The following is a 22,134-nucleotide window of genomic DNA, read 5'->3' as shown; positions in this document are numbered from 1 at the left end:
TCTTCTGATGGGTCCTAAAGCTGTGAGTCTGACCCTTCTGTGACTGTGCTGAAAGCGATCCTGGGGATAGAAGGGAGAGTGATCCAGCTGCACATCATGAGACGGGGAAGAGACCGAGGCTCTGGCGTGCACTGCTGACTGGTTTGCCTCGGTGGGGTTGGAGTGAGGAAGCTGTACCCTCCTCTGTTAGCACAAAGGAGAGGAGTTATTCCACGCTATTTTTCCTCCTCTGTGTATGAATGGACAGACTGCACAGTTGGTTAAGGCCGTAGCTACTGAAGACAAGAACTCGATTGTCTGCTGCTCTTCAGGCAGAAGGCAGAAGGAATCAAGAGACAGGACTGGCTCTGTCTGCATACTGCAGTAGACGCACTTTTTTGCATCTTCTGTGAGTGAAAAAGTATGTTTTAATTGATAAGAATCCCAAGGGCCTAGAAATACTGCAGTTTTAGGATAAATCTGGTATAAACTGAGTGTCCTGAGGATTTTGAGTACTCCATTTCCGTGGCCAGACCAACAGAAACTCCAGGGCAATAGTAAACACAACTTTCTCTCTCTTATCCTAAATTTCTCCACTTGTTATCTCCTGACCATCAATTTACAGGAAAGTTACAGGAAAGTGAGGGAAAATATTTGAACTATTTATACATCAGTGCAGGTGGTGCCATGTTAACTTCACTCTTTTGCAAGATCTTGTTTGCTAACAGCAAGTTATGGCCCCTAGGGATGTTTTACCTTGAGGGAGGGAATGGGGGCACACCAAAACAAGTAGAACAAGCAAAATACTGTGGGGTGGAGCTGACAAAACAAAAAACAAACAAACAAACAACAAAAAAACAACTACCACCACAGACCACCCACTAGTGCCGTGCTTTTCATACTGAAGTGAGGAAAGAGCAGAGCATCCTTGCAGTAACTTCATGCCTCAAAACCCTCCTTTGTCACTCTTCCTGCACTTGTGTAACAGTTGCTTGCAGGTCTGTTTCCTTTCTTATTTCAGGACTGGAAGATGGCTTCATGGACAAAACAGACTTGGCTTGGGGAAGAGTAATTGAATTTATTGCCAACTGATCACAAAGTAGGACAGTGAGAATTTAAAAACTTTAAAACAAACCAACCAACCAACCAACCAACCAAACAGAAAACCACCTCGCCACACTACCTCCATCCCAGGCTAAACCTCAGTCTTGATTCTTCTATCTATTTCCCACGGAGCAGTGGGGGGTGGTTGAAGGATGTTGGGGAATGGAGGTTGCAGGCTCTGCTGCTCCTTCATTGTATTTGGCAATTTTATTGATGGTAGCGCTCCCCACCCCTCCCATCCCCTCTTTTCCCTTCCCTCCACTCCCCTGCCCTCCCCTATGCTCCCTCTTCTTTCTGACCAACAGTATGATAGATTCGGGTGGGTGGTCAGCACGTGGGGCTACGGGGAGAGGACATGTACACAAAGATTTGGCTCCAGATCCAAAATGTCATGTATTTGGCAATTTTATTTATGGTAGCACTCCCCTCCCCTCCCCTCCCCTCCCCTCCCCTCCCCTCCCCTCCCCTCCCCTCCCCTCCCCTCCCCTCCCCTCCCCTCCCCTCCCCTCCCCTCCCCTCCCCTCCCCTCCCCTCCCCTCCCCTCCCCTCCCCTCCCCTCCCCTCCCCTCCCCTCCCCTCTTTTGCCTCCTCTCCCCACTTTTGCCTCCCCTCCCCTCCCCGCCATCCCCTTCCCTCCCGTCTCCTCCCCTCCCCTACCATCCCCTCCCCTATGCTCCCTGTCCCTATACTCTGCTACACTCCCCTCCCCTATACTACCCTACACACTCCTACACTCCCCTCCCCTATCCTACCCTACACTCCCGTTCGCTACACTACCCTACATTACCCTATGCCCCCCTCCCCTACACTCTCCTACACTCCCCTCCCGTATCCTACCCTACACTCCCCTAAACTCCGATCCCCTACACTACCCTATACTCTCCTATGCTCCCCTCCCCTCTAACATGCTACACTACCCTACCCTACCCTACCCTACCCTACCCTACCCTACCCTACCCTACCCTACCCTACCCTACCCTACCCTACCCTACCCTACCCTACCCTACCCTACCCTACCCTACCCTACCCTACCCTATCCTATCCTATCCTATCCTATCCTATCCTATCCTATCCTATCCTATCCTATCCTATCCTATCCTATCCTACCCTCCCCCTGCCCTCCCCTCCCTTCCCTTCCTTTTATTCCCTCCCCTTCCCTCCCCTCTTGTCTTCTTCTCTCCTCTCTTCTTTCTTTCGGGTAACTTCAAATCGCTTCAGTCGTTCTCATAGCTCCTATCCCTGGCTGATTCACGGGAACCCATCAGCAGCAACCAGAAGCGCTCCAGCTGCTGTGTCACTGGTCGAGTAACAGTCTCCAACTGGGAATCGCTGACTTCGTTGTGTGGCTCAGACAGGTGCCTTGCAGTTCCACCGTGGCCTGGACGTTTCCTCTTGCTGTGTCCCCACCTACAGCGCAGTTCTGCTTAGAAGCAGCAGCAGGCTTTGGAAGATGTCCCACTCCTTCCATTTTCAGTGGTTTAGCTTGGCTAGCCGGGTGGTGTCTGTCAATAGAAGACAACAACGAGATTTGGGTTAGAAACAGCTAACTGAGTAGTTCCTTTGCACAAGGGCAAGGAATATTTACCCCTTCCTACTGGAGGCTGCAGTGTCAGAGATAATGACGGGTCCTTCCGAGAGCTTTGAAATATCCCTTGGGGATGCTGAGTCCAGAGGACCAGAGCAAACCTGTCTAAAGTACACCGTGGAATCACTTGGAATGACTTCCTAGCAGAAGCATGTGTCTGATACGGCTTCAGCTGGTTGCAGTGTTCTTCTTCACCTCATACCTAAATTCAGATGAGAGATCTCAATGAAGATGGAAAGGTTGAGAAATAGAGAAATCACTGATGTGCGCTGAGAACTTCTAAGGACTGAGTACTGCATCAATCCAATGTTGTAACATTAAGGATTGGTTAGAAAAGCAAACGTTAAAAACAAGGAAAGGGGAAGAACAAGTAAGCTTTCTTAAAGTAACTATTCTATTTAAGGTATCTTTAAAGAAGTAAATAAGTACTGAAATATATATGCAGATAGAGAGAGAGAGAGAGAGAGAGAGAGAGAGATACAGAAACCTAAGAGTCTGCTGTGCAGGTTAGCTTCTTGCTCTCTTTTCTAAAAGTCACAGTGAATGCAGCATCTGTGTGCGTTACAAGCATTACCCTCAGTCCAGCACAGGTACACACGAGAGGTCAGCCTTCAGGTTGCGGAGGCAAAGCAACTGCTCTGGCTGGATGTGAAGAGCCAAGACAGAAGTTGCTGTCAGGGAAAAGATACACAGAGGGGATGAAAAAGACGGAGTGTGCTTCCGACCTTCACAACTTCTAAGCAAGCGGAGATGAGGTTGTGGAAGAAGCAAATAAGCTGTTGATCTAGAAGCAGCCTGAAGATTGTCCTTAAGCAGGGCCTTGCATTCTTCATTTTTACAGCATTGCTTGCCTTCAAGTGCACGACGATGATTTTATGAACTTTCTACCACTACAGAAATGCACCGGATTCTTTCACAAAACTTACGGGTGGTACTTGGCAATATTGGTCAGCATTCTCTATTTCCTTCTTCATCTCAATTCTCTTTTGGCCTGTGAAGCTTTCCAGATCAGAGGAGAAGATCCACGGTAATACGGAGCTTTGGATACTGCAAAGGAAACGAAGAATCCTACTGACAACTCTTTTCAACCTCGCCTGCAAGCATCACAGAGAAGAATACCGAAAGAACACCGCTTTATCATGGGAAGCATAAATTGGAGCATAGGTGTCCTATAGCTGAAGCGAGGTGAAGCAGGTTCCACACAAGGTGAAGGAGCACACCCATAAGCATTTCCGTAAAGCCGTGTTTTCAAACAAAGGGTTAAGATTTAGATTTTCTTACAAGTGAAGAATGAAGAAATAAAAGGAAAAGAAAATTACCAGGACATCCAGTTTTCCTCTAGCTTGCTTTGCTTCTTTCCGAATCTGAGTCTGGAGTGACAGTCAGGGAGCAGCGTTGTGCAGAAATGCCAAAGCCTCCCCAGCTTGTTGTACCTTCATCAGCAAGGGCTTTGATACTGCTGCCTCCTCAGCAACATCAGCCATTTCTGAGGAAAGCTGGTGTCCATCAGGTCAAATAGGAATGGGAAATCCCTCTTGCCACAACTTCACACTCACACCAGAGTTGGCAGGACAGGCCGATGGACAGAGAAGCGTCTGGAAGAGTGTTAGAAAACAGACTTTAGATTTCCGTCAACCCAGGAAGAATTACTTGCTCATCCCTTCAAAGTGAACTCTGAGTAGAAGGAGGGGATCCCAAGCTGCATTCCTGACATCTATGCTGCAAAGTCATCCAATGGGACATGTTACTGTAGCAGCCTGTTACGAACAGAAACAGGACTTTGAGGTTATGCTGTTGGATTAGAATTAAGCTCAAAGAGTTAGTCCTTTGACGTGTTTTTGTTTGCAAGTGTTTTCACTGCTTCCCAGACAATGTCTCCAGCAAGCTAGCTGCTTGCTTCATTTGTTCTGTTCTGTTCTGTTCTTTTTGATTCTGTTTTGTTTTGTTTTCTCAGCCAGGATTCTTAGAGAAATGAGATTAAAGTGATCCTATTGTATGTCCACCCATCCCATCCTCCCCTTCGCTTGTCCAGAGCTTTTACCTCGTCCAGCAGCTTGAATGAACTCGGTCCTAGGCGCAGTTGTGTCCAAGCCATTCTGTTCCTAGACGTGTTGTGAGAACAGACAGCTAAGTAGTGGGGAGAGGACGTGCTGCTGTCTGCAGTGCGACCTCAGCGCTTACCAAACAGTAGGGAATACACAGAGAAGGGCCTTAGGAGAACTTCAAGCCCCAGATACGTTTTATGTGGAAACCATATTTCCCAAGATAACACTGGACACAACTGCATAATCAAAATGGATTCATTTCTTGGTTCATTCAACTCCTAGGTTTTAGTTTTAAAACATGTCTGTCTTGGCTTAAAGCACTCTTCCAATCTCTATTTCCAGTTACTAGGATTTCCTGAAATAGGGAATCCCATTTTTTTCTTTGTACACTCTCCCAGCCTCTTTGTTTTCCTCTCCCCAAGAAACTTAGCACTGCTCTCTTCATACTTGACAACTAGCTATGGAGCTGTATCAGCCAGAAGGAAGTTTCCTTCACACTTTCTGCTTCTTACGGTATCTGGGCTCTTACCTTTACACTTACTCACCCTTCCTACATTAGCACAAAGAAAGTGTTTTGGAGATCTGATGTCTTGTTTTCCAGAAACTGCCCTGAATCACCTTTACGAGAGCTGTCCCACGCTGCGAGCACAAGTCTTGCAGTCTGGCCAGATATTTGCCTTCTAAGTCAATAACCAAATCTGTTACAAAGGTAAAAACATGTAATGAATGGAAAGGAAATCCTTTTATTTTCATCACAGTTCACTTTTTTTAGTTAAGTTAAGAACATGTAATTAATGGAAAGGAAATCCTTTTATCCTTTTATTTTGATCCAAATTCACTTTTTTTTTTTTTTTTTTTTTTTCTAGACCAAGAATGAATCGTGGAGAACCACCAAAACTCAGGTGAGAAATGAAATGACAAATGTTAAGGTCAGGCAGCTTGCCCACTGCCATTGCTACCCTGAAAGCAGATGGAGTGCATCTTCATACGCCACAGCCTGAGACACTAGTCGACAGGCCAGCCCGTGTGAGGAAGTCCATTGCTGTCCTGAATTTTAACATGACAGGGGGACTCTTAAGCCTCTTGTTTATGCTTTAGTACTTGCGGTCTATGGGAGGACCACAGCACACTCTTCTCTGTCTCCCCTTATTTGTTGATCGTCTGTAGGAAGAAGAGAACGTGCAGAGGCCCTCACCCGTACATTGGGTCTGTTCTCACTCTGTGCAGCTCCATCATTGAGCAAAGTACCAACCTTGAGGCTTCTGTAAGGACTTGACACAAACTACAGAATACTACAATGAAGCATTCACAACAAAACCACATTTTTTTCCTCAGCCAAGCATCAAAACACTTACAGAAGGGCATGGTCCCTCTCTGTGCACCTCAAGGGGAGATCCACAAATCCTCACGTGGTTTCATCGCATCCAGCACCCTTCTCTGTGCCTCCCAGCTAAACGTGCACAGAGGCAGCTGTTGCCAAAGTGCTGTGGTGACACAATTCAGTTCTGTTTCTGAAGTCATCACCGCAGGCGCCTCCCAGTGACGGCACAACACTCTCTGTTGCTAATGCGTCTGTCTCAGAAACAGCTAGGGAAGTACCACTATGCCCAAACTGACTTGAATTAGAGTAGTTCCCAAATTATTCTCTGCTCCCCTACATCTGTGGAAGGTGTGTGATCAATCTTTTCCTTGAGAAAGGACTACAGAGCAAAAGAGCTTGATTCTGAGACGTTGCCCGTCCTTGTAGAGCAGTTCACCTTTGATTTCCATGTAAGAAAAAAGAAGGTGAAATCAACAATTCCCTTCCTCTGAGCTGGGAATAGGAAAGAAGCCCAATTCTCCAGGAAGCCTTCAAAAGGAAACTCTGCATTTCTTTGTTAAACACCTTGTTTAATTTCTTGAAAGAAATCTTTCCCAGGACTTTGCAACTGCGGTGGTTCAAAGCGGGTGGGCAGCCGAGTTCCACCACGGCCGCTCTCTCACTCCCCCTCCTCAAAGGGAAAGGGGGAGAAAATACGATGCAAAGGGCTCCAGGGCTGAGATAAGGACAGGGCGATGGCTCAACAAGTATCGTGACTGGCAAAGCAGACTCAGCAGAGTGACCCTCAGGGTCCCTCCCTGACCCTGCTCCCCGTGGGGTCCCTCCCACGGGATGCCGTCCTTCCCCAGCTGATCCCACACGGGCTGCCCACAGGCAGCAGCTCCTCAAGCACTGCTCCCACACCGCTCCGTCCCACGGGCTCCATCCATCCATCCCCCAGGAGCAAACTGCTCCAGCACGGGTCCCCCACGGCTGTGCAGCAGCTCCCCCCAGCCCCCCTGCTCCTGCGGGGGCTCTCCATGGGCCGCAGCCTCCTCCAGGCCACAGCCACCTGCTCCACCGGGGGCTCCTCCACCCACAGGGGCGCTGCAGCGTGGAGATCTGCTCCATGTGGGACCGACCCATGGGTGCAGGGGGACAGCCTGCTCCACCAGGGGCCTCTCCCTGCACAGGCCGCAGGGGAACTGCTGCTGTGAGCCTGGAGCACCTCCTGCCTCCTGCTGCACTCACCTTGGGGGCTGCAGGGCTGCTTCTCACTCCTTGCTCTTCCAGCTTCTGTTGTGCAGCAGTATTTCCCCCTTCTTCCATCTGCTCTCCCAGAGGTGCAAACAACATCGCTTATTGGCTCAGCTCTGGCAAGCGCCGGGGCCCTTTTGGAGCTATCTGGAGCTGGCTGTTGTCTGGACTGTTCTCACAGACGCCATCCCTGCAGGCCCCTGCTACCAAACCCTTGCCACGTAAATCCGATCGAAGTGTATGCAGCAATTACAAAGCCGCTGTGCTTTGGGCTGTCATGATCCTCCTGCAAGTGCAGGGGAGGTGCAGGGTTGCTTTGCATTTCCAAAAGGAGGAAGAAAGCCTCCAACCCCACCGGACCTCAGCCACTTGCAGGATCCAAGCAACGCTCCCCACTTTCAGTTATCTCCCTCCCATGCACACAGTGGGAGCAAGGTTGAACAAGCACATTTTTGAAAATGTTTATCTTAATGAAGAATAAAAGAAGTCTACAACACCCAATCCCTCTGTGCACCCAAGGCAAAAATCGTGGACTATTCTGCCTCAACACTATTTTCAGACCCAATTTGTCAAGTCATCTAGCAGAGGATTTCTCTCTTGTTCACTCACTAGCTTAGTAGAGCACCAGTTTACATAGGTGCTGGAGCAGATTCCTCAACCATCTGAAGGGACTTGATCCCAGAAAAGTTCAAAACTGCAGATGACTCATGATTTTGTGGTGAAGCATCTATTAAATGAGAGCTGTTCCGCTTAGGGCACAGTGAGACAATGTGAGAAGAACCCTGTATCTCACTGATTGAGGCTTTATAACTCTACAGAATTGTCAGTCAACAATAAATGGAAAGTGCAGGAGATATGTTCTTTCTTCCTCCTTTCCCTGCCATACATTAGCAGAGAGATTGTGGTGGGATATAGGTTCAGAGCCTCACAGAAGAAGGATTTGAACCCAGGCTCTCCACAGTCTGCACCACTGCCTTCCTGACGGCTTTTGACTATTTTAATTAATTATTTTATTTTATTTTATTTTATTTTATTTTATTTTATTTTATTTTATTTTATTTTATTTTATTTTATTTTATTTTATTAGTATTATTCTTCTTATTTTTCTGGATGGTGTCTAAGTCTTGGGGGGGAAGAACCAACTGTGGGAGGAGGGAATGCTACTACTGTCTGTGACAGTGGTGATTTCTGGACAGTGTTAGCAACAGAGCTTCTGCAGAGAAGAGAAAATGCCAGGCAGTCTCTGTTGGTATTCCATGTACTGAGTACTGAGTGCAGTTTTGGGCTCCACAGTATAAGAAAAAGTATAAGAACAAACCAGTGCACTGTGATAAAGAGAGTTTAATAGGGTACAAAAGGAATAAAAACAAACAAAATAAGAAATGAGAATATTGATAATTTATAATGTATCATAGAATCATAGAAGCATAGAATATCCTGAGTTGGAAGGGACCCTTAAGGATCATCAAGTCCAACTCTTGACACCGCACAGGTCTACCCAAAAGTTCAGACCATGTGACTAAGTGCACAGTCCAATCTCTTCTTAAATTCAGACAGGCTCGGTGCAGTGACCACTTCCCTGGGGAGCCCGTTCCAGTGTGCAACCACCCTCTCTGTGAAGAACCCCCTCCTTATGTCAAGCCTAAATTTCCCCTGCCTCAGCTTAACCCCGTTCCCGTGGGTCCTGTCACTGGTGTTAATGGAGAAAAGGTCTCCTGCCTCTCGACACCCCCTTACGAGTATAAAATATATAAATATTGTTTAATTAATAATATTAAATACTTATCATTTTATAATAATGAAACAATGCCATACTGTACAACACAGTCAATAAAGTGGATTTAATTAAATAAATAATAAAACCCAGTAAATTAAATGAAATTTTAAAATGTAAATTTAATACAAATAAAACCCATTTTTCCCATCCCAATGAGTTCCTATCCCCATCATCACTTCCCATCCCACTGATCATTTCCTATCCCAATAACCTCCCAGTTCTGATCCCAAGGCTGAATTCCCAACTCCCACCCAGCCATCCATCCAGCCATGCACCCATTTTCTGCCGTCCGTGCTGGCCATGCCCACATCCATGCCCGGCCTGAGCATGGGCAGCAGGAGCGGGCTGCATGAAATAACTGAACATGAAATTATGAAATAACATGAAATAATAAATAAGGTAACTTAATTGTTGCTGTTGTTAACATTGCTTCATGACAACAGATGCAAACATGGATCTTGAGTTGAGGGCAAAGGTGACCTTGGATCTGAAGCACACAGGCATTTGCTAATGTCCCCCCATCCGGAGTGAATCCACAACGACTCGGAAGGAAAACTAAAGTCCAAAGCAGTGCACTGGGATAAAGAGAGTTTAATAGGGTAGAAAAGGAATAAAAACAAACAAAATTAGAAATGAGAATATTGATAATTTATAATGTATAAAATATGTAAATATTGTTTAATTAATAATAGTAAATACTTATCATTTTCTAATAATGAAACAATGCCATACTGTACAACACAGTCAATAAAGTGGATTTAATGAAATAAATAATACAACCAGTACATTAAATAAAATTTAAAAATTTAAATTTAATAAAAATAAAACTCAGTAAATTAAATAACATTTAAAAATTTAAATTTAATAAAAATAAAACCCAGTAAATTAAATAAAATTTAAAAATGTAAATTTAATACAAATAAAACCCATTTTTCCCGTGCCAATGAGTTCCTATCCCCATCATCACTTCCCATCCCACTGATCATTTCCTATCCCAACAACGTCCCAGTTCTGATCCCCTCGGTGTCCCAGTGCAAGAAGAGCTGCAGGCAGAGGCCTTGCTGAGTGAGCACCTAAGGAGAGGAATGTAATCCAAAAGGCAGCAAAGAAGAGCAATGCCCCGAAAGAAGAGCTAAGTCTCGTCTCTCAGCCCTTTGGTGTCCCACGCAGCAGTTGCCATGGGCAAGCTTTCCCAGCCCAGCTGCTGCCAGCATCCCCCCAGCTTGCCATTGCCACCTTCCTGGGTGAGGCGCACGCGCATTTGCCATTGGCATTTGCCGTTGCCCATCCCTGAGAGTGGCAAGCAGTGCGTAGGTCCAGCACGAGAGAGGGGAGAGGGCAAGCGAGAGGGGCAAGGGCTGAGGAGCGTGGCTGAAGCTGGAGCAGGTGCCTGCAGAGGTCTCTGTGCCTGCCTGCGTGCTGAGCGGGCCTGGGTGTTGCGGGGGCCGTCGAGGAGAAGCCCGAGGTCGGTCACGGGTAGCCGTAAGAGTAGGCTCTGGCGTGGTCCTTCTGCCGCTGCTCGAAGAATTGCCCGGGGCCGATCTTCATGTGGTGGGCCGCCCGCTGCCGCTCCTCCTGGGCCAGCTTCTTGAGGCGCTCCCGCTCGGGATGCTGCTGCGGCGTGATGGGCACCAACGACTCCTGCTCCTCCAGCGGTGTGGGCGCTGCGTCGCCGCCCGCCCAGGGCCCCACGCAGGGCACGTAGTCCCCGCGGGGCTGCGCCGGACGCTGCAGCGTGCGCGGCTGCGTGGGCAGAGCCGTGGGCAGTCCCCTCCAGAGCGGGGGGCTCTGGAGGGGACTGCGAGGGGGACTGGGCAGGGCTCTCCTGAGGGCTGGGAGAAGTTGAGGCCTCTTGAGGGGAGCCAAGGGAGGCTTGGGCATGGGTCTCCTGCGGACAGGGTCGGGGGGGCTCTGGAGGGGACTCAGGCAAGGCTTGGGCAGGGCTCTCCTGAGGGCAGTGAGGAAGTCAGGGTCGGGGGGGCTCTGGACGGGAGCCTGGGGAGGCTGGGGCAGGGGTCTCTTGCGGGCAGGGAGGCAGTCAGGGTCGGGGCGCCTCTTGAGGGGAGCCAAGGGAGGCTGGGGCAGGGTTCTCCTGCGGGCAGGGATGAATTCCTGCAGGGGGGGCCTTTTGGGCAGGGCTCTCCTGAGCTGGGGCCAGGCTGCAGGCTTGAGGGGGGAGCTGAGTGGCGGCACAGCAGCTGCAGGGGGCTGCAGCGCCCGCCCAGCCTGCACCTTGTCGGGGTGCAGCCCAGGGCTTGAGGGGACCTCACCCAGCGCTCTGGTGGCTGCCAGTCCCTGTGTGCTGGGCTCCTCGATGTCCTCGCAGAGGTCGGGCAGCTGCGAGAGGAAGCGCTTGAGGACAGGACTGCTGGGGACAGCGGCGAAGGCATCCTGGGGCTCCACGGCATCGAGGCAGCTGAGCAGCTCCTCCAAGCCGGAGCTGTCCAGGTTGGCCGGGAGCTGGTCCTGCAGGTGCTGCAGCTGCTGGCTGTCCCCTGCCAGCTGGGGAAAGGCCTCGGCGAAGGCATCGGGGCCCAGCTCCAGCAGCTCCAGGGGCTCCTTAGGCACCTCTGCAAGTGTCGCCGCTGAGGAAAAAGCAAGCCAATGCAATCCCCCAAGCATCCCCCGCTGCCAGCTTTGCCATGGCTCCTGGGTGTGGGGCGCCCAGCGGCCGGCTGGGCCAGCCCCAAACTCACCGTCGGGCGTCGCCGTCTGGGTGCTGGCGGTCGCTGGAGCCTGGGCAGGCTCGGGGGGAGTGGGGCCGGGCAGCGGGGGCCCCTGGTCCTCGCTGAGCCCCACGGCATGCAAGCAGGGCTCTGGCAGCTGCCCCCGGCTGCTGCTGAGGGTGCGGGGCGCGGGGTGCGCCTGCCCCCGCAGCGGAGGCCCCGGCACGAGGAGTGGTGGGGGGCCGGGGTAGGCAGGGGCCTGCAGCAGGCAGGTGCCTGCGGGGTGCAGGAGCTCCCCATGGAGCACGGCCCTGGGCCCCAAGCAGAGGGGAGCACCATCCTGGGGCACCAGCGTCCCCGTCCACATCAGCAGGGGCTGGGAGACACTGGGGGCACCCAGAGGAGCGCTGTGGGGGAGCTGCCCCACAGCAGGGAGCTGCCCCACGGCGGCGGCGGGGAGCTGCCCAAGCTGCAGGTGGTGCCCCTGGGCTGGGAGGTGCCCCCCAGGTGGCAGCTGCACCCTGGCGGGGAGCTGCAGCACCTGCCCCTGGACCCCCGGCACCACGTGCCAGACGGTGGCCTGGGGCAGTGCGGAGGGGAGGGTGGGTACCTGGGGGGGCTGCAAGGGCAGCGCCATCGCTCCGGGGAGGGAGGGAAGCAGCCAGGCAGCCACCGTTGGCAGCACGGCTGGGACGACGAAGGGGGAGTTTTGCGTCTGCGGAAGCTGTGGAAGCCGTCTGGGGAAACCCTCTGTGGGAAAAAGGGCGCTGGGCTGAGCTCTGGGGCGCTGGGCTCGCCAGCAGGGCCGCAGCCCCGGGAGGAGCGGGAGCCGGCTGCTGGACCTGCCATGGTGGCTGGAGAGTGGGGCGGTTGCTTGGGGAACGCGGGCAACGGGGGTTCCGTCCCAACGGCTGACCAGCCCCTCGCCGACATCGTGGGGAGGACTGCAGGCTTTGGAGCCAAGTAGGCTGCCCAGCGCAAGACTTGGCCATCCCCAGCAGGCTTTCTCTCCCACGCAGCACTTGCCATGCCCAGGACGCTTCCACACCACCACTTGCCCAGCCCAAGGCTTGCCCAGCCCAGGACCAGCTTCTCGGCCTCAGCGGCAGTGCCCATCCTTGCCATTTCACCGCATGGCACATTCCCAGCAACCCAGACGAAATCTGCCCCATCAACACGAAGCGTTTCTTCAGCCAAAGAGACCTCGTCCCAAAGAATTCCCCTCTCTTGGAGGACTTTTCTAAGCACTTCCTTCCCCAGGGAATGGTACCCACCCCATTCAAGACTTCCCATCCCAAGGCTTTTGCTTCCCAGGGATTTCCTGCCTAGGGAACATTGCCCATTTCCTAGCCCAATGGCTTCCCACCCCAAAGAAGTCTTCCCATGCTGTAGCCCCGAAATGCCCCCAGAGGGCACCTGGCAGCTACTGGGAAGGAAATGAGCTCTGTCATGGTGAGCTAGCCGCTCAAGGCCCTGCTCTTTGGCCCAGGTGTCTGTGAGGCGGTGTTGGCAAGGAGTCCTGTTGTGAACATAAGAACATAACATAACAGAAGAACATAAAATCACATCAGAGAGAAAAAAATATAGAATAACAGAACGCGACATAAGAACATCAAAGACAACTCTCATGATGTGGTCTGATAGGATGGAGGAGAAAGCAGAAATCCAGCAATGCTGTCTTTCCTACTCCTCAAAACCAATTCCGTTGACAACTGGGAATGCTTCCAGCTGGAAAAAAATGCCAGAATGAAGTGGAGGACTCCTTGCCATCACTGTGTTTCTGGAGCACACCTCTACCTTTCTGTCCAACAGGGGGTTCTTCTTGGGAGATAATTGCCCAACATGAAAAAACACAACCAAAGCCAGAGGACCCATCTCCGCAACAACACGATAAATAGAAAAGACATCTCTAGATGCAGACCCCAGAGCTCCAATTCACTATGTCCCACTAGTGGAAGTTATTTTTTAGGCTTTGTTTTTAAGGCCACTGGCTGCCTCCTCCCTTATGCTGCCCATTCTCCCTGTTGTCCTGTCTTCTTTCTCCTGCATTGCTTCCTTTCCTTGGTGGACCTTGCTGAGCTCTTTGATGTTTTGTTGTATATATATGTATGAAGACATAAAACTGTTAGAGAGTGTCGAAAGAAGGGCAACAAACAAGAGGGTCTCTTTTAACAGGGGGATTGAGGTTTGTGGCAAGGTTTTGGTAGCAATTTAGGGGCTGCACTGTGCTGGACACAGCAACAGACGCACCATAAGCCAAAGTCAGACAATAAGCCAAGGTGTGTTCACGTGTGGTTTACTGTGGTTTACGTGTGGTTTACGTATAGAAGAAAGTTTTCGCCTATTGGTGAGTATACTGCAGATTTGCTGCATTGTTCTAAATTAAATAGCAAGATAAGTGATGGCATCGTAGGCTGGGGAAATATTTCTAGAGTATCAGCGCATTTTGAGCATCATTTTAACTGTTTATGCAAACATGAAGATTATTAAAATCAGTGTTTATTTATGTCTGTATGTAAACAGGTGATCATGTTGTATAGCATGCAGTAAATCGTTTGTGAATGCTGCTTGAAGAATGAAAAGAGTAAGTCAGCTCCACAAGGAATAAATGAATTTTGTTTATTTGTGCAATGCAGAGATTAGAATTAGACCAACAGCATGGAACCAAAGTCTTGCTCTGTGCCTTTTATCTGTAGGACAGTTCATGGAGGCTTCAGCAGCCCTATCTGTTTTCTAGCACTCTGAAATGTCCTCTGTGGTGCTGCACCCAGTTGAAAGCCTGCACTGATTGTGATGAACTTTCCTAACAGGAGGCACGGGTCCTTCGTCGGACGCTGGCTGGGGATGTATGCTGCGATGCGGGCAGATGATGCTGGCCCAAGCACTGATCTGCAGACACTTAGGGAGAGGTGAGTGCTGGTCCTGAGGGAACTTCGGTATTGTCTGCAGACGCTTCTTCGTAAGTACTCCATTAAAAGCACAAACCCTGAATTTATTAGTGAGACTTTCTTTGATGCCCTGGTAACAGTTCCTAATGAATCAATTCATATTCAGCTGGGTGAAATCATCCCAGCCTGAAGCAGAGAAATAGGCATAGAAGGAGAACAAATGGGGAATCCTGTCACCATTATTTTATAAACCTTTTAGTGTAACACCCAAGTTGAGGCCAAGGGAAAACCTGCCACCGTGGGACAGTGCTCTTACCCTTCTCTTCACTACTCACTTGTCAGCAGCACGAGGTCCAAACCCCCCTGGTGCAAGCTCTTAAGCATGCATGTCACATCCCAGGATGCTGCCAGTGGAGTGTTTGGACTTTCTGTATGGATCTTATGTTGTTATTTAATGGGTGCTTAGAAATCCAACAAGGTCTAAACACAGCCTGTACTTTTAAATAATCTTGGAAGCTCAGAGATACTGGAATGGCTATCAACACGCAGCATGATCCGTCAGAATATGTTTGCAGTTGATGTTTTTGTTTTGTTTTATTTTCCCTGTTTTTACAATCTAGCCTATGATGATAAAGGGCAGCTTGATGATAAATAACAAGCTTGGAATTCTAGGAGCTCTACACAAAATGTAAATATTCGAGATGAATTGAAATGTCTTTTAACATCTCATTATAAAGCTTTCTGCTGTCTAGACATTTGATCAGTGTAATGAAAACGTCACCATTTTTTATTCTATATCAATTTTTCCTTTCAGATTGGCAATGGGAAAAACACAAAAAACAACCAGAAGAATATCACAGAATCCTACGATGCTTTCTCGACAGGAAGGCTTGCTGTTAGTCAATCCACCAGATGGGTAAGAACAAACATAAACTTTCAGGTTTTTTCCACTGAAATTTCTACTGTGTTGAATCACTAATTTGCAGTATGTTAATTCATAATTTTAAAAAGTGGATGTGAAGACAATGTGTATGCTTATACAAAAATAAAAAGGTATGCAGATGGGCGCAAAGACTAGTAGTACAGAAACATTCCCTGAGACCTAAATAAAGCCATGTACTAGAATCTAGCTCTTGATAAACTCTGTAAGCCTTGGGTACCAGAGTCAGTAATGTTAGAATAGACAGTCTTGTAGCTTATTGCTGTAATTTGTAATAAGGGGCACTAACATTTGTTAACTTGTAATTCTCATTATAGTTTAGAAGCCTTTTGTTTATTAAAGAAACTGGCACTCCCTAAGTTTTGAAAAGAGCATAGATTGAGAAAATAATTGTTATTGCTAAATACAGATTGCAGTTACTCTAGAATGTTTGACAGTCACGATATTTACTGTGTATTGTTCCCACATTCTTTATGGTCTCATTTTTCTTTGATTTTGTGTACGTGTGTCTTTTTTTCACTATGAAAACAGCACAGGTGGGTGTTGGAGAGGGGAAGTCAATTGGAGAATGGTTTGGACCAAATACAGTTGCTCAAGTACTAAAGTAAGTGAGATCATACCAGTCTCATTCAGAACGTACTCCCCTGGGGCAGCCAAGACAAGGCCCAGGCAGAGTTTTGAAGGCTGCATCTCCCCCTGTCCCACAGTCAGGAATGTACTTGCCATCTATTTACAAGTGCAGCATGGAATGTCATGCCACAGCTCGGTGTGCAGGTACTGAGTTGGGAATGGGTGACCTCTAAATTTTAATAAAGGAAGAGCCTGAGGAGAAGAAACTGCAGGAAAGTCTCCTGCTATGCCGTCTGCATGCCCTCACCGTCACACCACAGATGTATTCCTTTCTGCACAGTGGCACAGCTCTGGCAGGTCGAGAGTGCCACCGTGTAGGTCGGAGTGGTGGTGTGAAACATCAGAGAGAAGCCATCTCAGCTGAGGAGGGAACTGAGCTGCAATTCCTCCCTTTCTGAGCAGCAGTTCTGCCAGCAAGGCTACTGGATAAAGATGGGCAGCTCCTCATAGTCTGGGAGCCACACTGAAAGGAACTGAGGCTGCTCAGTTCTCCAGGGGTACGTGGAGGTGTCTTACCTCAGGCAGGGGCTAGGCTACAGGTCCTGCGAGCTCAGCAGCAAGTCTTTGACACCCTGGAACAGGCACATGATCTGAAGAGGGAGGGGAGCTGAAGCATGCCCTGGACTCCAGATCTTTCATGGCCAAGTTTTTCATGGTGAAACGCTCACCCCCATTTCTTTCTGGCTTATTTGAAACAGCTAATTCTGCCAGTGCAGCTTAAGAGTGTAGCTCCCTTCCCCAAAGGTTTGGATTTTGCAGAAGTGGACATAAAACTGTGTGCTGCTGTCTCCCACTGAAGTTTTGGTGCCCCAAACCCTTAGCTGATTTAGCTTTTAATGCCCCATTTCTGCTGTGCACGCAGGCTCAGGCAGAAGTAATTCCACTGAATTCAGTGGAATTTCTTAAGCAAAAAGTAATCTGCAAAACTGGCATAGGAATTTTTTTCTTTTCCAGATGAGAAAAGACACAATTGGGCAAGAACCCATTGCAGAGACTGTCGAGTGCAATAAAAAGTAATAAACTTGATGTAGTTGGACTGTTACTGTCACTGCACTTAGCAGTAAGACAAAACAGTTTGCACATGGTGCAGCGCATATGTTTTTCCTGGTACCACTCAGTACCTATTTTTCTAAAGATATTAAACATTTAATGTTTAAAGTTTTCTTTTTCTTACGTGGAGACTTTAAAAAATGCAGACAGGATGTTTTTTCTTAAGAAAAAAAAATAAAAAATGGTTCTGAGCGTAAAGCTACCCTTTTGATCCAACTAGTTTATATTAATTAGTACCTTAATGTTTTCTAGGAAGCTTGCTTTATTTGATGAATGGAATTCATTAGCAGTTTATGTATCTATGGGCAATACGGTGGTCATTGAAGACATCAGTAAGTGACACCTCATCAGTTTTCTGGTAACAGTTTCTGATTTGACTCCATTTGCCAGCATGTATCTAAACATGAACAAATACTTGGGGGGCCATGGGTTTGTCTTGCAAGGGTAAGAAGAGGGAAGAAGGACATACAAACTCAGTTGTGTTTTTTTGATCCCTGATGCCAACTTCGTGCTCACATCACTGGATGTGAAGAGCTCCTTGAAGAATTTCTACTGTCATCATTTCTGCCATTTCATTTCTCTGGCGTTTTATAGGCAAAGCTTGACAGTATTAATAACATTAATAGTACATGTCACTGCAGTTTTAAATTGTCATCCCCCAGTCATTTATCTAACGTCTCACTTGGACGTGCCAGCACATACTGTCTGCTAGAATTACTTCTACTAAATAGCTGTAATTGCCATGCCCGGCTCGTTTTGTCTTGGGTGCCCTATAAAGATCGCTGGCAAACTAGCTTAATTCACTACTGAGAGGAAGATCTGCTTTGTGTTCCTCTGTGCGTTGACTGATTTCTAGTTTTATTCCCGCAGAAAAAATGTGCTGGTCCCCTCCTCAGAGCAGCAGCGCGTCCCACAGCAGTGCACATTTGCACAGAAGTGCTCTTGGCCGAAGCAAGAACGCAGGAGGACTCTGCACAGGCTGGAAACCCGTCTTGCTTATTATACCTCTACAACTAGGGATAAATCACATAAATCCCCTATATATTGATGCATTTAAAGTAAGGTTTTCTTTCAATTCATTGCTCGTTACTGTCAAATAAGTTTGGGTATCTGTGATGTCAGTAAAGAAATGAATTACAATTTCCTTTATTCCTTTTGAACTCCTAGGAATGCTTTAAGATGCCACAGTCTTTGGGAGCATTAGGAGGGAAACCAAATAATGCCTATTATTTCATAGGATTTTTAGGTAAGGAAAAAAGAAACTTATTCCAAATGTGCAGATGATCAAAAGAGAACATTTTTTGAAGGGGAAATAGTAAGGAGTCTAAGCGTGAACCTCTAGAAGTAAAGAAAGATGAGAATAGAATAAAATAAATGAAGAAGCATATCTAAAAGAGTTTAGAAACAGTATGAGATGATCCTTAACAGGAGCAGAAAGTTAACAGCAAAGCTAGGTGTAAAAATAAGTGATGACATCAACAAGAGCAGCATACTAAGAATAGCTGATAGCATTTGACAAGTGTATTGGTCAAATGTCACTTTTATTTTCTTGTATTTCAAAACTGTTTCTGATAGCAGTATCTTTTTCACCTTTTGCATACCTTCTGTTATTAAGTATTGCTCTAATTAATTTAAAATGCATTCCTTCAGATTTCACCCCACTTTGGGCCAAAATTTTGCAACCCTATTTTGTCCTTTTGTAAAACCTAACCTGTTTTAGTTAGGCTTTTTTGTTCCAATTTCTGAATGAATGCCTAATGGGATTACAGATTGCATCTGTGAACATCCTGTACCTTTTAATCTGTCAAATGTTAGTGTTTACAACACTTGAGATTTTTTTTTTTTTTTTTTAAAAAAAAAAAGTACTGGATCTCACATGGAAAAATAAAAGTATGTGACAAAGATAGAACATAACCAACCAAAAAATTACAGTAATAGGTCACAATAGGAAGTTATACTAAATACCCTGTGGGAAATGCTGTGTCTAAACCTTCCGATTCTCTTAAAGAATCCCTAGCTGGAAAGTCTAGATTATACTGACTGCGATGGCAATCTAATTTCTATTTTACAGTTCTGGACCAAGTGCTTATTAATGTCACTTGCTTATTTTTAACATACGGCTTTTACCCATCCAGGCAATGAGCTGATCTATCTGGACCCTCACACCACTCAAAGCTTTGTAGATTCAGAAGAAAATGGCACGGTTGACGATGAGAGTTTCCACTGCCAGGAAGCCCCACATAGAATGAAGATCATGAATCTGGACCCTTCAGTAGCTTTAGTAAGTGTCAGGAAATCTTGAATGCATATACTTTATCTCAAAGTAATGTCTCTCTACATTGGTAAGGGCAGCAATGCATCTCCTTGAACAGAACCAAGATCACAAAGCTGTCTTCTGTGATCAACACATAGTAGTTTGTACATAACTACATGGAGAATCTTAGGGCAAGTGGGGAGCTGTCTGTACTGTAGGGAGCTCGCTTTGTTTTCTTTACTGAGCAGCTTTTACTTCTTTCAAGAGGCATTATAACGGTCAGAGCAAGGAACTGAAACAGGTTTACGTGTTTTATTCTATCACTACTTTATGTTTGGTCACCTCTAGACAAGTTACTTAAACTTACTTTATATCATAAGTTAAAAATGTTTAAGTGGAATTATTGTATTTCACCCCAAATTACAAATACAGATGTATTATTTGTAATTCACCCAAAATGTCATAGGGGTACTGTGGTATTTGAAAAAATTGGATCTGATCCCATGCCAGTATCCTGTGATTGGGTGATTGGCAGTTGTCACCAGTGGGATGTGTTTCTAAAGCTTTAAACAATCTGTAAAGATACCGGTATCTGTCATTCATTGATTGGTTAGGGTTAGGGTTAGGGTTAGGGTTAGGGTTAGGGTTAGGATTAGGTTTAGGGTTAGGGTTAGGGTTAGAGGGTTAGGCTTAGGGTTCGGGGTAGGGTTAGGGTTAGGGTCAGGGTCAGAGTCAGAGTCAGGGTAAGCGTAGTGAGATCCTCTCCTGAGCCTATGTTATTTTCCAAAGATTGATTCACGGTTTTAAGGTTTCAGGGGTAGGGCACTAGGGTTGGGTTTCAGGGTAAGTATTCTCAGGGTTTATGATTAGGATTTTAAGTTGTTTAGGTTTGGATTTTTAACGGTTAGTATTTTAGGGATTTGGTGGTTAAGGTTTTAAGTTTTTCAGGGTTAGTGTGTTAGGGTTTTAGAGTTTATGGGTTGTAGTGTTGAAAGGTTTTTTAGGGTTAGGGTCTTAGGGTTTTCTTTTTGGTCAATTATTTAGGGTTAGGGTTTTAAAATGTTATTTTTATTTATTTATTTATTTATTTATTTATTTATTTATTCAGGTTAGGTTCTCCAGGGTTAGGGTTTTGAGTGTCCTAATTTTTTGGGTTAGGGTTTTGAGCATCTTAATTTTTTGTGTTAGTGCTTTGAGCGTCTTATTTTTTTGGATTAGTGTTTGGAGTGTTTTTGGGTTTAGGTTTTTGGGTTTTTAGGTTTTAGTTTTTGGGTTTAGGTTTTGAGAGTCCTATTTTTTGGGCTTGGGATTTGAACGTCTTAATTTTGTGGGCTTGGGATTTGAACGTCTTAATTTATTGGGTTAGGAGTTTTAGGCATAGGTCTTCAGGTGTTTAGTGTGGTAAATATTTTGGGTTATGTCTGTAGGGGTTTCGAGGATTTTTAGGGTGAGGGCTTGAGGCTTTTTTGTAAAGGCGGTAAGGGCTAGGGTTACAGTGCGTGCTGGTGAATGTAATTCTGGAAAACTCGGCCCGTGATTGGCTGTGCCGGCTGTCCAAGGAATGCTGGTAAATATAGTTTTCCGGCACCAGGCTTCCGGGAGGCCATGTTGGGTGCCCAGAGCATGCCTGGAAATGCAGGGTTAGGGTTAGGGTTAGGGTTAGGGCACATTTTAGCGCGGCGCCGCCCGGACACATTTAAGCGCAGCGCCACCCGGGCACATTTAAGCGCGGCGCGGCCCAGACACATTTTAGCACGGTGCCGCCCGGACACATTGTACTTGTGGGGCTGGGAGGTTGTGGGGAACATCTGGAGAAGGTGCCGTTTGGGGGAGCACCTACAGGGTTTGGGGTGGGCTCTGTGGGGCTGGGGGGGGGTCTCTATGGGGCCGGGGGGGTTTTGGGGGGGTTGTGACCCTATGGGGTGCCCCCCCCCAGAGCCCCAACCCGCGGCTGACGTAGCATTTTAGCGTGGCCGCCGTCCACCGGCAGCTTCATGCCCGTCTTCCGCTCCCAGTGGCCCGTGGGGCGCCCCGTGGGCCTACCGGTGTCACCAGCGGCCACCTTGGGGTCAACGGCGGCGGTTTTGGGGTCAACGGCAGCGGTTTTGGGGTTTCGGTCTGGGGGGTGCTGACATGCCCCCCCCCGCACCCCCTCAGGCATCCTGGCCCTGCAGCTGCCCCCGGGGGGGCTCGACGCCGAGTCCTACAGGTGAGAAGCAGTCCCCTCCGCCCCCTAAATGCGCCCCCAGCCCTCCAAATGCCCCCAGACCGTCCCCGATTTGACCCCCCCAATTTATTCCCCCCCCCCCAGCGCCTGCCTCCACCTGGCTGAGATGCAGCGTCGGGTGTGGGAGGCGCTGGCGGAGCGCGAGCGGCTGCTGCGGGCACGGGTAGGACGGGGGGGGGACAAAATGGGGGGGGCCACCAAGGGGGCGGGGGGTCCATGGGGCTTGGGGGGACCCCAAGGGTGGGGGGGAACCAAAATGAGGGGGGAACCAAGTGTGCGGGGTGCGGCTGCCGGGGGGACGCATTTGCGGGGCGCACTGGGGGGGGGAACCAAAATGAGGGGGGAACCAAGTGTGCGGGGTGCGGTTTCCGGGAGGACGCATTTGCGGTGCGCAATGCCGGGGGGGTGAACCAAAATGAGGGGGGAACCAAG

At 48.1% G+C, this 22,134-nt stretch overlaps 1 long non-coding RNA gene and 1 pseudogene across 1 annotated transcript; one reads left to right on the top strand and one right to left on the bottom strand.

The window, feature by feature from the left end:
- Positions 1–4,170: 4,170 nt before the first annotated feature.
- LOC137848772 (uncharacterized) lies at positions 4,171–5,414 on the bottom strand. Its single transcript, XR_011091511.1, has 3 exons — positions 5,332–5,414; positions 4,710–4,770; positions 4,171–4,425 (listed from the first exon to the last, which is right to left on the bottom strand). It is a non-coding gene; the product is annotated as an uncharacterized lncRNA (long non-coding RNA).
- Positions 5,415–14,005: 8,591 nt separating this feature from the next.
- Positions 14,006–19,857, top strand: LOC137848771 (cysteine protease ATG4A-like; annotated as a pseudogene).
- Positions 19,858–22,134: the final 2,277 nt, after the last annotated feature.

This window comes from Anas acuta, assembly GCF_963932015.1.
Source record: "Anas acuta chromosome 4 unlocalized genomic scaffold, bAnaAcu1.1 SUPER_4_unloc_1, whole genome shotgun sequence".
Lineage (NCBI taxonomy): Eukaryota > Metazoa > Chordata > Aves > Anseriformes > Anatidae > Anas > Anas acuta.
This window is presented reverse-complemented; position numbering and strand designations above follow the sequence as displayed.